We start from the raw sequence: 14,366 nt of genomic DNA, 5'->3' as shown, positions 1-14,366 counted from the left end.
TGAAAATAATTAATTAAAATTTATTTTGCCATTCTTGAAGCAAAACCCTAAATTCCCATTAATAATATTCCTACGCTCTGTAGTGTGGAATGCTTGCTACTAGCCTGAAACTTGAAACTATATCCTGACCCCTATGATGATAACACAGTGTACTATGCATGTTTTTAACTACTGCTGGCAAGTTTAATTTGAGGTTGTCATTCTATTATAACATGCTTTATGTTGTAACAGAAGACTCATGTTTGGAGGACACAAAATGTCTTTTCTTAGCTATAACAGGGTTCTGGAGTAAGGAAAGCTTACTGCAGTTCTGCTGACAGAATTTGATTTTTTTTGTTGTTGTTTTGTTCTGTTTTGCTCTATTTTTTTTTCTCTTTGTAACATCAAAGCTGATAGAAGTGTTCAAATAGTGACAAACGTTCCATTTTAAAAGCTCTGACTTGTGAAGTTCTTATTGTTCATAAAATTGGAAAAAAAGTTGTTTTGAAAACATCAAAATTTACTCACCAGTTGAGTAATGATGCTTTGTCTTACAAGTGTATGAAGAAACCCTATGTTGAAACCCAAGTAGAATTTGGATAATGTTGTGCTTCATTAAATAATGATTGTTTAAAATGTCTATATAGATGAATAATGTTCCAAAATACTTTAGATTTCATTTATTTAATTTTCTTTTTTTAACTTTTCAACACTTGTGAATTTGTTTTCTTCAATGGTATTGTGGTACAGTGTTTTCAGTACATAACAAGTTATGAAAATACAGTATAGGGCATAAAGGCAATATGATTAAATCTGTATTAAATGACATACTTTGGATAACTGAAGTAAGAATGTTTTTAAAGTCATAAGTATTCTCTTATATTTCTCATTTAAAAAATTTCTATTAAATTCCTAAAACAAAAATTGAGTTGGATTTCTGGTTCTAAAGAAACTGGAGTAGGGGAAGTGTTATCTATTTCTTTTTTTTTTCCCCATTTTATTTATTTTTTTCAGCATAACAGTATTCATTGTTTTTGCACAACACCCAGTGCTCCATGCAAAACGTGCCCTCCCTATTACCCACCACCTGTTCCCCCAACCTCCCACCCCTGACCCTTCAAAACCCTCAGGTTGTTTTTCAGAGTCCATAGTCTCTTATGGTTCGCCTCCCCTCCCCAATGTCCATAGCCCCCTCCCCCTCTCCCAATCCCACCTCCCCCCAGCAACCCCCAGTTTGTTTTGTGAGGTTAAGAGTCATTTATGGTTTGTCTGTTTTATCTATTTCTTATACTTAAGTACAGCTTAAGATCTAGACACCCTATGTAAAACATGTGTACTATGATCTGGAAGGCAGAGATAGAAAGACAGACAAGTCAGTGAACTTAGAACCTGAGGAAGGACATGGTAACAAGGTCTCCAGAATTTCTTTTCTGTCTTGTTATTTCCCAGGTGGCAGAAACTCTGAATCCCTCATTTCTTGGATTTTCTTAAGCAATAAATTATTCTACTTAAACTTCTTTAAGATTTTACTTATTAGCATTAGCAAATTCAGAGGTTTTTTTTGGTTACTTGATTCTTGTTTTGGTTTTTAGTTTTAATTTGGCTTCTTTGTTTCACTCATAATGTTACATTAAAGTCTCAGTGGAGCCCCCAACTACTGCTTAAAAGTAAACATCATTGGGTGGTTGTGGAATTAAAAATGGTGAGTATGTGAACAAATGACATAAACCGAGACATCTAGCCATTGGGTTTCTTTTCCCTTTTTCACTTGTCCTTGCTGCTGCTTGCCTCTGGAGATGTAAGAATGGTTGCTTAATGGCAGTGTAGTGCTAATACCTGTTCTCATCTATAATTATAGAAACCAGGTGTGGAGCTGCCTGAGCGATGACAGCACATTTTTCTTTAAGAAATGTTCCTACTCTTACACCTCAATAGGGACCGGTGGAACATGTTTTATTTGTTTGTTTTTAATTGGAGAGATTTGATGTATATTTATTATTTCTGAACTAAAACCCATGGAATTCATCTATAGGGAAAGAGAAATGCAGAAAATGGGATAGGGTTAAGTAATTAGTTCATGGAAAACAAATAAAGAAACAATAAAGGCTTAAATTGTATGTACCTTGAGATACTGTGTGGAGAATTGTACTGCAATTGATATTATTCTCACTTAATACATAATTCTGAATCATCAAATTTATGAATTAAAAAAACATAACCCTAGTCATAGGCAGGGTTTCTCAAGGCTGCAGTCATGTATCAGCTGGGGTATGTTCTGTTCCTGAGCTCAGGGTCTTTTTCCAAATCCATGTAAGTAATTGGCAGAATCCAGTTTTTTGTATTTGTAGGACTAATTTTCTTATTTTTATGTTGCATCAACTGGTGGCTTCTCTGACCCCCTACCGGCAGCCTTCTGAAGGTCTTGGGTATATGTTCTTCCATATACCTAAGGATAAGGTATAGGCATAAGGGTTAGGGTTCCCCTAACAAGAGAGCTTACTTCTTCAAAGGAGGAAAATCTTCCCCAGTTTGAGTCTCTGACCCTTTGTAAGACTCCCCTTCTTTGGCCAACTCTGGCTACCCCAAGATAATTTCCCTCAAATTGGTTGACTCAAAATTAACTGATTTGGTAAATTATGGCTACAAAATCCCTTTGCATTTGTCCTCTAATGGAAACCCATCATAGAAGTGAAATATATCATAGTCACAAGCTCAACCCACAATCACGAGATCATGGGGAAGGGATCATACAGGGTGTATACTAAGGCATGGGAATCTAGGAGCCAGTCCAGAATTATTCCTACCATAGTCCAGAAGCTTATATTCTAGTTTTGGGTTCTCAACATGGCTAAGGTTCAGATTTCTCTATGGAGTTTTTAAAAAAGTCATATATTAATATTCATAGGCCTCTGTATAAATCTGACTTGGATATACCTGTCGAATCAGATATATTTCTTTAACAAACTATGCAAACAATTTCTATGCAGCCAGCTGTATGCCTCTGGAACTTCTCCCAATAACCACTGCTCTATTAAATATAACATTTCACCTGCCTATCATTTTAATAAAGTGTTAGAGCATTTTGAAAACTATGATTGAGTTCATGGGAGGACAAACAACATAAATGGGATCATTAAAAATGAAGTGCAAAGGCAGAAACATCGTTCTAGCCTTTGGAAATTGCAATCTGTTGCCAGGCCTTGATGTGTAGAGGCTATCCCCCTCTCCTTCAATATAAAACTGAGTTAATAGCTATGTCTCATTAAAAATAATGGCATCAAATCAATAGACTATTCCTCACAAGGAGTGCTTTTAAATAATATTAATAATTTAAACTTGGAATCTAATTCTAAAGGCTGTGGTATTGGCAGCTTATATCTAAATGCTGACTACTGGCAGATAAAGTTTTGGGAAGATTACCAAATATGCTTTTGTACTTTTTTTTATAAGCCAATTTCCCCAAAACGTGTTCTGCAGAACTCAGTCTTATGACAGTAGCCATTTGGGAAATACCATCATGTTATTTTTCCCCTTGGTGATTCACAAGGTTTTGAGTTACTCCTAGAAATTCACAAAGAAATGTGTTAAAAATGTGTATGATATAAACATGAATGGGATGCATGTCTTCCTATGGATAAAGTAAATAACTCTCAGTATATAGATTTTATCGCTTCTATTTTGAATGCTCATAGGACCTTTATTTTTGCTTTTTGCATCTAGACTATTCCCCAGAATGTTGAGATTGCCAGAGAAGTGACCTCTGAAAAAGGAAAATATTGCTCTACCTAAATTCAAGTAAGACATTTTTCAAAAAGTCATTGTGAGTAAATTAATGAAAAATTCATTTTCTACATTTCTATTATAGGTTGTTTTCTTCAATATTAAGCTTTATGAAGCCACTTTGCTCTAGAACAATATTTTTTTTTTTTTTAATTTCCTGGTGTGGGAAGGGGAGCAATACTCTGAACACTAGTCAAGATTCAGTAGTTAAACTGCATTTGTACATATCCTTGCACCATATTTACTTAAACAACCGTATTAAATGTATGTTGTTCCTTAATGAGCATCATTCAGAGGAAAGAGCAATATAAATTAGGTTTTCTAAAGCTTACTTTATTAGGTGAGGGGTCCATGACTCCTGATCAGGATGAGAACTGGTATCACATATTTTTGAGAACTCTGCAGTCCCAGAGAAAGGATTAGATATGTGACTGTACGCGGGGGGGGGGGGGGGGGGGGGGCTTGGCTAAATGTTCTAAAATGCTTCACAGCACTAGGGCCTAGAGAACTATCACATTCTCTCTTGTTTAGTCAGAACAAAGGGTGAGAAAAGGTAATGAAAATTATTAAAGTAAATCAAATTGCCTTCAGAAAGGGAGCTTGAATCAATAGAGGCAAAGCAGATGGAAGATGAGACTAGGTCTCTGACTTTGGCGGTCTCTGACTTTGGCGCTAGGACAAATAATACTTTTAGAAAGATTCACACTCCATTTGCTTGGAAGAGCAGAACCTGGTCACTAAAGTTTAGGATTGAAGTAACTCATTTTATTTTCCTAATAAATCTTCACAGCATTTTTGAGTTATAATTTCCTATCATGCAAGGACTTATATTATGGTCTTAGTGAGAATCATGAAATTCATTGTCATCTATTATGTTCAAAGGAACTGTAACACTTAAAAGTGTGTTGTGCATATATTGTTGCTTAAATTATATTTAAATGTAATGTTAAAATGCCAGGAATTCTTGAGTATACCTGTGCATTATGAAAATCACAGAGTTCTAGGACTAAATGCATCCACACAGATAACCTATTAGAGGATTTCCCGGACTGGGTTCTCGAGGAGTATGGCAAGGTTCAGAGTCACTTGGGATGATAAACAACTAGATCTAAAGTTGTTCTGGTTACTCAATATCTAAATTATTTAATAATAAATATTTAGAATGGAACCCATGTAATGTTATATTAATCATAGTAGCACTCAGATAGGGATGGATTGCTAATAGATTCATTCTTCTTTCCTCACTGAATCCTGATCCCTAACCACCTGAATGCAGGTAGTTTTTGGCTTCATGTTAAAACACAAATCATTCTTGGGGGGCCTGGGTGGCTCAGTGGGTTAAAAAGCCCTTGCCTTCGGCTCAGATCATGATCCCAGGACCCTGAGATCGAGCCCCACATCGGGCTCTCTGCTTAGTGAGGAGCCTGCTTCCCGCCCCTGCCCGCGCCCTCCTCTCTGCCTACTTGTGTTCTCTGTCTGTCAAATAAATAAATAAAATCTTAAAAAAACACACACACACAAATCATTCTCATCATTTGAATACACCTAGAAAATTCTAAAGCACATTTTCCAAGGAATCAAAAGGAACACATCCCAGTGCATCAGAAAATTGTGTCCAAGGTTTTCCACTGATTTTTCATCACTATACTGTTTTCATAGTTGGACCTGTCCAAAACAATATCAGAGAGAAGCACAAAAGACAAAAGGGAGGGGTAAAAAAAAAAAAAAGAAATTATTGAAACAGGAATGGGTGTTGTAGATCCTTGATTTCTCAACCTCTGCCTTTCCTTACCTCTGAATCCATTCCTCATTCCCCTAAACCCTACAAACCTGACAGACATTAATTAATGTTTCCTGGAAGCCTGTGATTTTTCTGGCTTCCCAGTCCTTTGTTTTGAAGCCCTTGTAGAAACATTAACTTAAACAGATATAGAGAGTGGAACATAGACGTGAGAATTGCCAGAATTACACTGCGTTAGCCAGAAATGGAAAAGTGATTACTGTGCAAGAGAGATCATTCATTACTAACTTAGGTTTCCCAGTGTCAGGTGTTGTCGTCTGTGCTTTCACTTCACCATCATGTAAAGCTCACTCGACATGATTTCAAAGTATCATACACTGTCAGTGCTGTTTGAAACCCAGAGAGGTACATATACATGAAAACAGGGAGAAAGGCAGTCATAAGAAGATTAATAGAAATTCATTTGAGGATGGCTATTCTCATCCTTAAAACACCCCACAAAGAATAGTTAATATCTTCAGATGCATTTCAAACATCTCTCTAATGTCTTTGGTATATATCTTTGCCTCCCATAATTGTTTTAGTTTACCATACTTTATTGATAAGCAACATGTTTGAATTGATGATGCTTTTTTTTAATAATGCTTTTTTTTGAAGATTTTTTTTTATTTATTTGTCAGAAAAAGAGAGAAAGAGAGAGTTACCATGAATGGGGGGAGTGGCAGGCAGAGGGAGAAGCACATTCCCACTGAGCAGGGAGCCAGATGTGAGGCCTTGATCCCAAGACCCCAGGATCACGACTTGAGCTGAAGGCAAATGCCCAACAGACTGAGCCCCCACCCCAGGTGCCCCTGAATTGATACTGTTTTGTTTTGACAGGTTGAGTAAAGAAGAGAAGATGACATGGTCTAATAACACATAGCCTACCCACATTGCCTATTTTCTGATACTTGGCATATACGAAATATGTCAGAACAATATGTCTCAGCATATACTGTACTGGGTTCCTTTTCCTTATAGTTTCTGACCTGACCTCTAGAATTTTACTTGTGCTTCCAATGTTTTATTCATGCTTATATTTGTCTACATTTAAAGTTAAACTGACTTCATGTTCGAATGGAAAATAGCCCCATGAGCAGGAGCAAACTAGATGTCTGCTGTGTGAGCAGGTATCCTGGTCTGCTTACCTGTCCCTACTTTCCGCTGGCTGCCATCTTTACTTGGCTAAAGGGATTTTCCTGGGCTTTCTCTATTGCCAGAACAAGATTACTGTAATACAAGTACTTAGTATTTGGATGTGTAGAGTTTTTTCTATTACTGCTTCTCTATGCTTTGAGGATATTTGCGGCTTCTGACATTGTATTTTGATTGGTCTTCCTGTGGTCTGTCCCCTAGTGTTACCACTGCATCTGCTAGGGGGGTGCAACTTCTATAGGCCCATTTGCCACCAGGATTGTTATTCAGATCCCCAATCCTTTCAGGCGTGCTTGTGAGTTTAGTCATTGGCTTCAATGGTGAAACATCTCTATTTTTGGTTTTGCTGGCTCTGTTTGTCCTGGGTAAAGCAACACAATTATCAAACACAAAGAAGCTTAGCCTTGAGCACAGAACTGGCTTTACATTCTAGGCAACTTTCTTAATGTTTTCTGACTGAGCTTCACTCCCAGTCTACCTTGTTTAGAGGAATATGACTGAGTAAGTTGCCTGTGGGAGTCGTAGCTCCTGGTTGAGATACAAACAGTGGTACAAAGAACAATACTGTTCCCTGCTGACTTGTGTTTTACTTTTTGCTTATTGTCTGTTTTTATGAGAGTTTGAGGAGAAAACTATAGTTACTCTTTGTGACCTCAGGAGGTACCATCATGCCAAGGTGTATAGGGTCCCAATAAATATTTCCAAAAAAAAGTAATAGAGTGATGAAAATATTTTTGGAGCTGTAGTCTGTGCATTTAATTTATTCATTTTAGAGAGAGAGCATGTGCAAGTGGGGGGTGGAGCAGGGGAGAGAGAAAAAATTCTTAAGCAGACTCCCTGTTGAGCACAAAGCCCACTGTGGGACTCTATCTCATGACCCTGAGATCATGACCTGCGCTAAAATCAGGAGTTGGCCATTTGACTGATTGAGCCACCCAGGTGCCCCTGCATTCTATGCATTGTAGACATTCTCTCATAATTGAAAAAAGAATGGTTAAATTAAAAATATATTATACATGTAAAATTAATATAAAATACATATATATGTATATATATGTATGTGTATATATACACATACATCTATTTATGTATGTATGTGTGTGTGTGTGTGTGTATATATATATATATAACTGTGATTGCTCTGATTCCTCTCCTTTCTATTTCCTAGTCAGTGTGTGTAGATTTCTGGTAGCTCTTGGTATTGCTTTCTATCATGGGCAGATTAATTTAGGTTGCTTTAATCTTGATAATTTCATTCCATCTCCCTCTATTCTGGAGTATTCTCAGTGAAGAGAAGCAAGGATAATTCTGGCTGGATGAAGATTATTGGCAGCATCTCAAGGCTCAAAGTATATTCACGTGTCTGTGTCTGGCTGTGAAGAAGATTCACAAACTCTTCAGGTTACCATCAGATACTTTGGTGATAAAGGAAACAATAAAAGTTCTAAAGAAATCTCATAAATATTATCCCTTTAAATGTTGGGCATTGTATCAAAGCTACAGAGCAGAACTGGAGAAGTGCTGGAGCATGGCAACTAAAATGACGCTCAGAGATATTGGTTGTGCCCAGCAGAAGTACAAGGGATTATAGGTTCACTAGGCAAACATGGATCAATGAAACGGGATCAGGGATGACTTTGTGGGAGGGAGAAGTGTGTACTCAGAGAAGACCTTGCACACAGAAGAGCCCTACTTTTGATCTGATTTACATTGAGTTCTCAAGATCTATAGGTTTTTTTCAAAAACATAGTGTCATGTACCTATTGTTAGAGTATCATACAGTGGAGTTTCACGACCCAACAATATTCTCTGTGCTTGGCCTGTTTAGCCCTCCTCCTTTCCTTCTGAACTCCTAGAAATGATTTCTTTTGTTCTGTTTTGTTTTAAATTGTCTTAGAATTTTGCCTTTTCCCAGATGTCATGTAACGGGAATCATAAAGTATGTAGCCTTTTCAGCCTGGCTTCTTTCACTTAACAATATTCATTTAAGAGTCAATGTGTGTGTGTGTGTGTGTGTGTGTGTGTGTGTGTGTGTGTGTGAGACTTCCTTGGAACTTTCTTTTTATATGAACAGTATGTCATTCTATAGAGGTCCCACAATTTGTTTATTCATTTACCTACTGAAGGAAATTATGAAAAAATCCTCTATAAACCTTCCTGTGAAGGCTTAACATGCTCTTGAACCAGCTGGCTAAATATCTAGTAATGCAACTGCTGTTTCATATGGTAAGACTACAGATAGTCTTGTAAAAACCTATAAAACTCTTACCATTTAGCATTCCTACCAACAATGGAGAGCTCCTGTTGCTCCACATCCTTCTCAGCAAATGATATTATGTTTTAAAATTTCGTTTTTTTTTAAATTAACTTTATAGTATCTTTTTAAAAATGAGGAACCAAGGCATTAATTTAAAAATATACTCTTAGAGTAAATAGAGACACCTTTTTCCCAAAACAACAAAGTTTATTAACACAATAACCAGCAAATATACATCATGAATGTATTTGGTGGGAGACGTATACATTAAAAAATTGATAACAAAAACAAAGTACTTACAAATTCAAAATGAATTAAAGACCTAAATGTGAGACTTGAAACCGTAAAAATCCTAGAGCAGTACACAGGCAGTAACCTCTTTGACATTAGCCAGAGCAACTTCTTTCTAGGTATGTTTCCTGAGGCAAGGGAAACAAAAGCAAAATAAACCATTGGGACCTCATTAAATTAAAAAGGTTCTGCACAGTGAAGGCAGCAATCAACAAAAGTAAAAAGCAACCTATGGAATGGGAGAAGATATTTGCAAATGACATACCTGATAAAGGGTTAATATCCAAAATATATAAAGAACTTATAAAGCTCAACACTTAAAAAAAACAAAGAAGACAGACACATGAAATGATGTTCAACATCACTGATCTTTAGGGAAATACAAATCAAAATTAAAATGAGATATCTCGTCACATCTGTCAGAGTGGCTAAAATCAACAACACAAAAAATAATAGGTGTTGGCAAGGATGTGAAGAAGGGGGAACTCTCTGACACTGTTGGTGGAAATGAAAACTGGTGCAGCCACTCTGGAAAACAGTATGGGGGGTCCTCAAAAAGTTGAAAATCAAAGTACCCTATCACCCAGCAATTGTATTACCAGGTATTTACCCAAAGACTACAAAAATACTAATTCAAAGGGATACACCAATGTTTATATCAGCATTATCTATAATAGCCAAAGTATGAAAACACCCCAAGTGTCTATCCACTGACAAATAGATATAAAGAAGAAATCATATACATATAATGGCATATAGCCATAAAAGAGAATGGAATACTGCCATTGGCAATGACATGGCTGGAGCTAGAGAGTATTATGCCAAAGGAAATAAGTTAGAGAAAGAGAAGTACTATGTAATTTCACTCATATGTGTAATTTAAACAAATGAATAAAGGGAAAATAAAAAGAGAAGTGGAGGCAAACCAAGAAATAGACTCTTTGTGTTTTGTTTTTTTTTTTCAAATAGGAGTTCTTTTCTCTATTAAGGTTTTATAACAAGGCATTTTAATTACACACATGAAATTGCAAGAAAATATAATAACAGTAACAGATTCCATTTAGAGTGGAATGAGACAGACATTGTGGAATTTATTAATTAGAAATTCTAATCATACTGTTAAAAAATGGAGGAGAAGTCAAGATTCCACTCAAATATGACTTTTGTCTCTCTCGATATGCTGCTCTATGAAAAAAGATTTTTATTTATTTCTTATTCTTTTATAAACATATAATGTATTTTTATCCCCAGGGTACAGGTCTGTGAATTGCCAGGTTTACACACTTCACAGCACTCACGATAGCACATACCCTCCCCACTGTCCATAACCCCACTCCCCCTCTCCCAACCCCACCTCCCCCCGGCAACCCCCAGTTTGTTTTGTGAGATTAAGAGTCACTTATGGTTTGTCTCCCTCCCAATCCCATCTTGTTTCATTTATTATTTCATTATTATTTCATTATTTCATTATTTCATTATTCAATTATTTCATTATTATTCCTCTCCTACCCCCCTTACCCCCCATGTTGCATCTCCATGTCCTCATATCAGGGAGATCATATGATATTTGTCTTTCTTCGATTGACTTATTTCACTAAGCATGATACCCTCTAGTTCCATCCACTTTGTCGCAAATGGCAAGATTTCATTTGTTTTGATGGCTGCATAGTATTCCATTCTGTATATATACCTCATCTTCTTTATCCATTCATCTGTTGATGGACATCTAGGTTCTTTCCATAGTTTGGCTATTGTAGACATTGCTACTATAAACATTCGGTTACACATGCCCTTGGGATCACTACGTTTCTATCTTTAGGGTAAATACCCAGTAGTGCAATTGCTGGGTCATAGGGTAGTTCTATTTTCAACATTTTGAGGAACCTCCTTGCTGTTTTCCAGAGTGGTTGCACCAGCTTGCATTCCCACCAACAGTGGAGGAGGGTTTCCCTTTCTCCGCATCCTCGCCAGCATCTGTCATTTCCTGACTTGTTAATTTTAGCCATTCTGACTGGTGTGAGGTGATATCTCATTGTGGTTTTGATTTGTATTTCCCTGATGCCGAGTGACGTGGAGCACTTTTTCATGTGTCTGTTGGCCATCTGGATGTCTTCTTTGCAGAAATGTCTGTTGATGTCCTTGGCCCATTTCTTGATTGGATTGTTTGTTCTTTGGGTGTTGAGTTTGCTAAGTTCCTTATAGATTTTGGATACTACCCCTTTATCTGTATGTCGTTTGCAAATATCTTCTCCCATTCTGTCAGTTGTCTTTTGGTTTTGTTAACTGTTTCCTTTGCTGTGCAGAAGCTTTTGATCTTGATGAAATCCCAATAGTTCATTTTTGCCCTTGCTTCCCTTGCCTTTGCCGATATTTCTAGGAAGATGTTGCTGCGGCTGAGGTCGAAGAGGTTGCTGCCTGTGTTCTCTTCAAGGATTTGGATGGATTCCTGTCTCACATTGAGGTCCTTCATCCATTTGGAGTCTATTTTCATGTGTGGTGTAAGGAAGTGGTCCAATTTCATTTTTCTGCATGTGGCTGTCCAATTTTCCCAGCACCATTTATTGAAGAGGCTATCTTTTTTCCATTGGACATTCTTTCCTGCTTTGTCAAAGATTAGTTGACCATAGAGTTGAGGGTCTATTTCTGGGATCTGTATTCTGTCCCAATGATCTATGTGTCTGTTTCTGTGCCAGTACCATGCTGTCTTGATGATGACAGCTTTGTAATAGAGCTTGAAGTCCGGAATTGTGATGCCACCAACTTCGGCTTTCTTTTTCAATATTCCTTTGGCTATTCAAGGTCTTTTCTGGTTCCATATAAATTTGAGGATTATTTGTTCCATTTCTTTGAAAAAAATGGATGGTATTTTGATAGGGATTGCATTAAATGTGTAGATTGCTTTAGGTAGCATAGACATTTTCACAATATTTATTCTTCCAATCCAGGAGCATGGAACATTTTTCCATTTCTTTGTGTCTTCCTCAATTTCTTTCATGAGTACTTTATAGCTTTCTGCATATAGATTCTTGGCCTCTTTGGTTAGGTTTATTCCTAGGTATCTTATAGTTTTGGGTGCAATTGTAAATGGGACTGACTCCTTAATTTCTTTCTTCTGTCTTGTTGTTGGTGTACAGAAATGCGGCTGATTTCTGTGCATTGATTTTTATACCCTGACAATTTACTGAATTCCTGTACAAGTTCTAGCAGTTTTGGAGTGGAGTCCTTTGGGTTTTCCACATATAGTATCATATCATCTATGAAGAGTGATAGTTTGACTTCTTCTTTGCCGATTTGGAGGCCTTTAATTTCTTTTTGTTGTCTGATTGCTAAAGCTAGGACTTCAAGTACTATACTGAATAGCAGTGGTGATAATGGACATCCCTGCCGTGTTCCTGACCTTAACAGAAAAGCTTTCAGTTTTTCTCCATTAAGAATGATATTTGCGGTGGGTTTTTCATAGATGGCTTTGATAATATTGAGGTATGTGCCCCCTATCCCTACACTTTGAAGAGTTTTGATCAGGAAGGGATGCTGTACTTTGTCAAATGCTTTTTCAGCATGTATTGAGAATATCATATGGTTCTTGTTCTTTCTTTTGTTAATGTGTTCTATCACACTGATTGATTTGTGGATGTTGAACCATCCTTGCAGCCCTGGAATAAATCCCACTTGATCATGGTGAATAATCCTTTTAATATACTGTTGAATCCTATTGGCTAGTATTTTGGTAAGAATTTTTGCATCTGTGTTCATCAAGGATATTGGTCTGTAGTTCTTTTTTGGTGGGATCCTTGTCTGTTTTGGGGATCAAGGTGATACTGGCCTCATAAAATGAGTTTGGAAGTTTTCTTCCATTTCTATTTTTTGGAACAGTTTCAGGAGAATAGGAATTAGTTCTTCTTTAAATGTTTGGTAGAATTCCCCTGGGAAGCCGTCTGGCCCTGGGCTTTTGTTTGTTTGGAGATTTTTGATGACCGTTTCAATCTCCTTACTGGTTATGGGCCTGTTCATGTTTTCTATTTCTTCCTGGTTCAGTTGTGGTAGTTTATATGTCTCTAGGAATTCATCCATTTCTTCCAGATTGTCAAATTAGTTGGCATAGAGTTGCTCATAGTATGTTCTTATAATTGTCTGTATTTCTTTGGTGTTAGTTGTGATCTCTCCTCTTTCATTCATGATTTTATTGATTTGGGTCCTTTCTCTTTTCTTTTTGATAAGTCTGGCCAGGGGTTTATCAATCTTATTAATTCATTCAAAGAACTAGCTCCTAGTTTCTTGATTTGTTCTATTGTTTTTTTGGTTTCTATTTCATTGATTTCTGCTCTGATCTTTATGATTTCTCTTCTCCTGCTGGGTTTAGGGTTTCTTTCTTGTTCTTTCTCCAGCTCCTTTAGGTGTAGGGTTAGGTTGTGTACTTGAGACCTTTCTTGTTTTTTGAGAAAGGCTTGTGCCGCTATATATTTTCCTCTCAGGACTGCCTTTGCTGTGTCCCACAGATTTTGAACCATTGTGTTTTCATTATCATTTGTTTCCATGAATTTTTTCAATTCTTGTTTAATTTCCTGGTTGACCCATCCATTCTTTAGAAGGATGCTGTTTAGTCTCCATGTATTTGGGTTCTTTCCAGCTTTCCTCTTGTGATTGAGTTCTAGCTTCAGAGCATTGTGGTCTGAAAATATGCAGGGAATGATCCCAATCTTTTGATACCAGTTGAGACTAGATTTAGGACCCAGGATGTGATCTATTCTGGAGAATGTTCCATGTGCACTAGAGAAGAATGTGTATTCTGTTGCTTTGGCATGAAATGTTCTGAATATATCTGTGATGTCCATTTGGTCCAGTGTGTCATTTAAGGCCTTTATTTCCTTGTTGATCTTTTGCTTGGATGATCTGTCCATTTCAGTTAGGGGAGTGTTAAAGTCCCCTACTTTTACTGTATTATTATTGATGTGTTTCTTTGATTTTGTTATTAATTGGTTGATATAGTTGGCTGCTCCCATGTTAGGGGCATAGATATTTAAAATTGTTAGATCTTCTTGTTGGACAGACCCTTTGAGTAGGATATAGTGTCCTTCCTCATCTCTTATTATAGTCTTTGGCTTAAAATCTAATTGATCTGATATA

At 36.9% G+C, this 14,366-nt stretch overlaps 1 protein-coding gene across 1 annotated transcript in view; it reads left to right on the top strand.

The window, feature by feature from the left end:
* Positions 1–14,366, top strand: part of SNTG1 (syntrophin gamma 1) — a 1,017,962-nt gene that overhangs the window by 281,742 nt on the left and 721,854 nt on the right. The window contains exon 4 of the mRNA XM_045990984.1: positions 3,700–3,774. The gene's annotated coding sequence lies outside the window, so the exon portion shown is untranslated. The remainder of the gene's footprint in view (positions 1–3,699; positions 3,775–14,366) is intronic.

The sequence above is a fragment of the Meles meles genome, chromosome 1 (genome assembly GCF_922984935.1).
Source record: "Meles meles chromosome 1, mMelMel3.1 paternal haplotype, whole genome shotgun sequence".
Taxonomy (NCBI): domain Eukaryota; kingdom Metazoa; phylum Chordata; class Mammalia; order Carnivora; family Mustelidae; genus Meles; species Meles meles.
The sequence above is the reverse complement of the archived record's forward strand: the minus strand, read 5'-3'. Positions and strand labels throughout refer to the sequence as shown.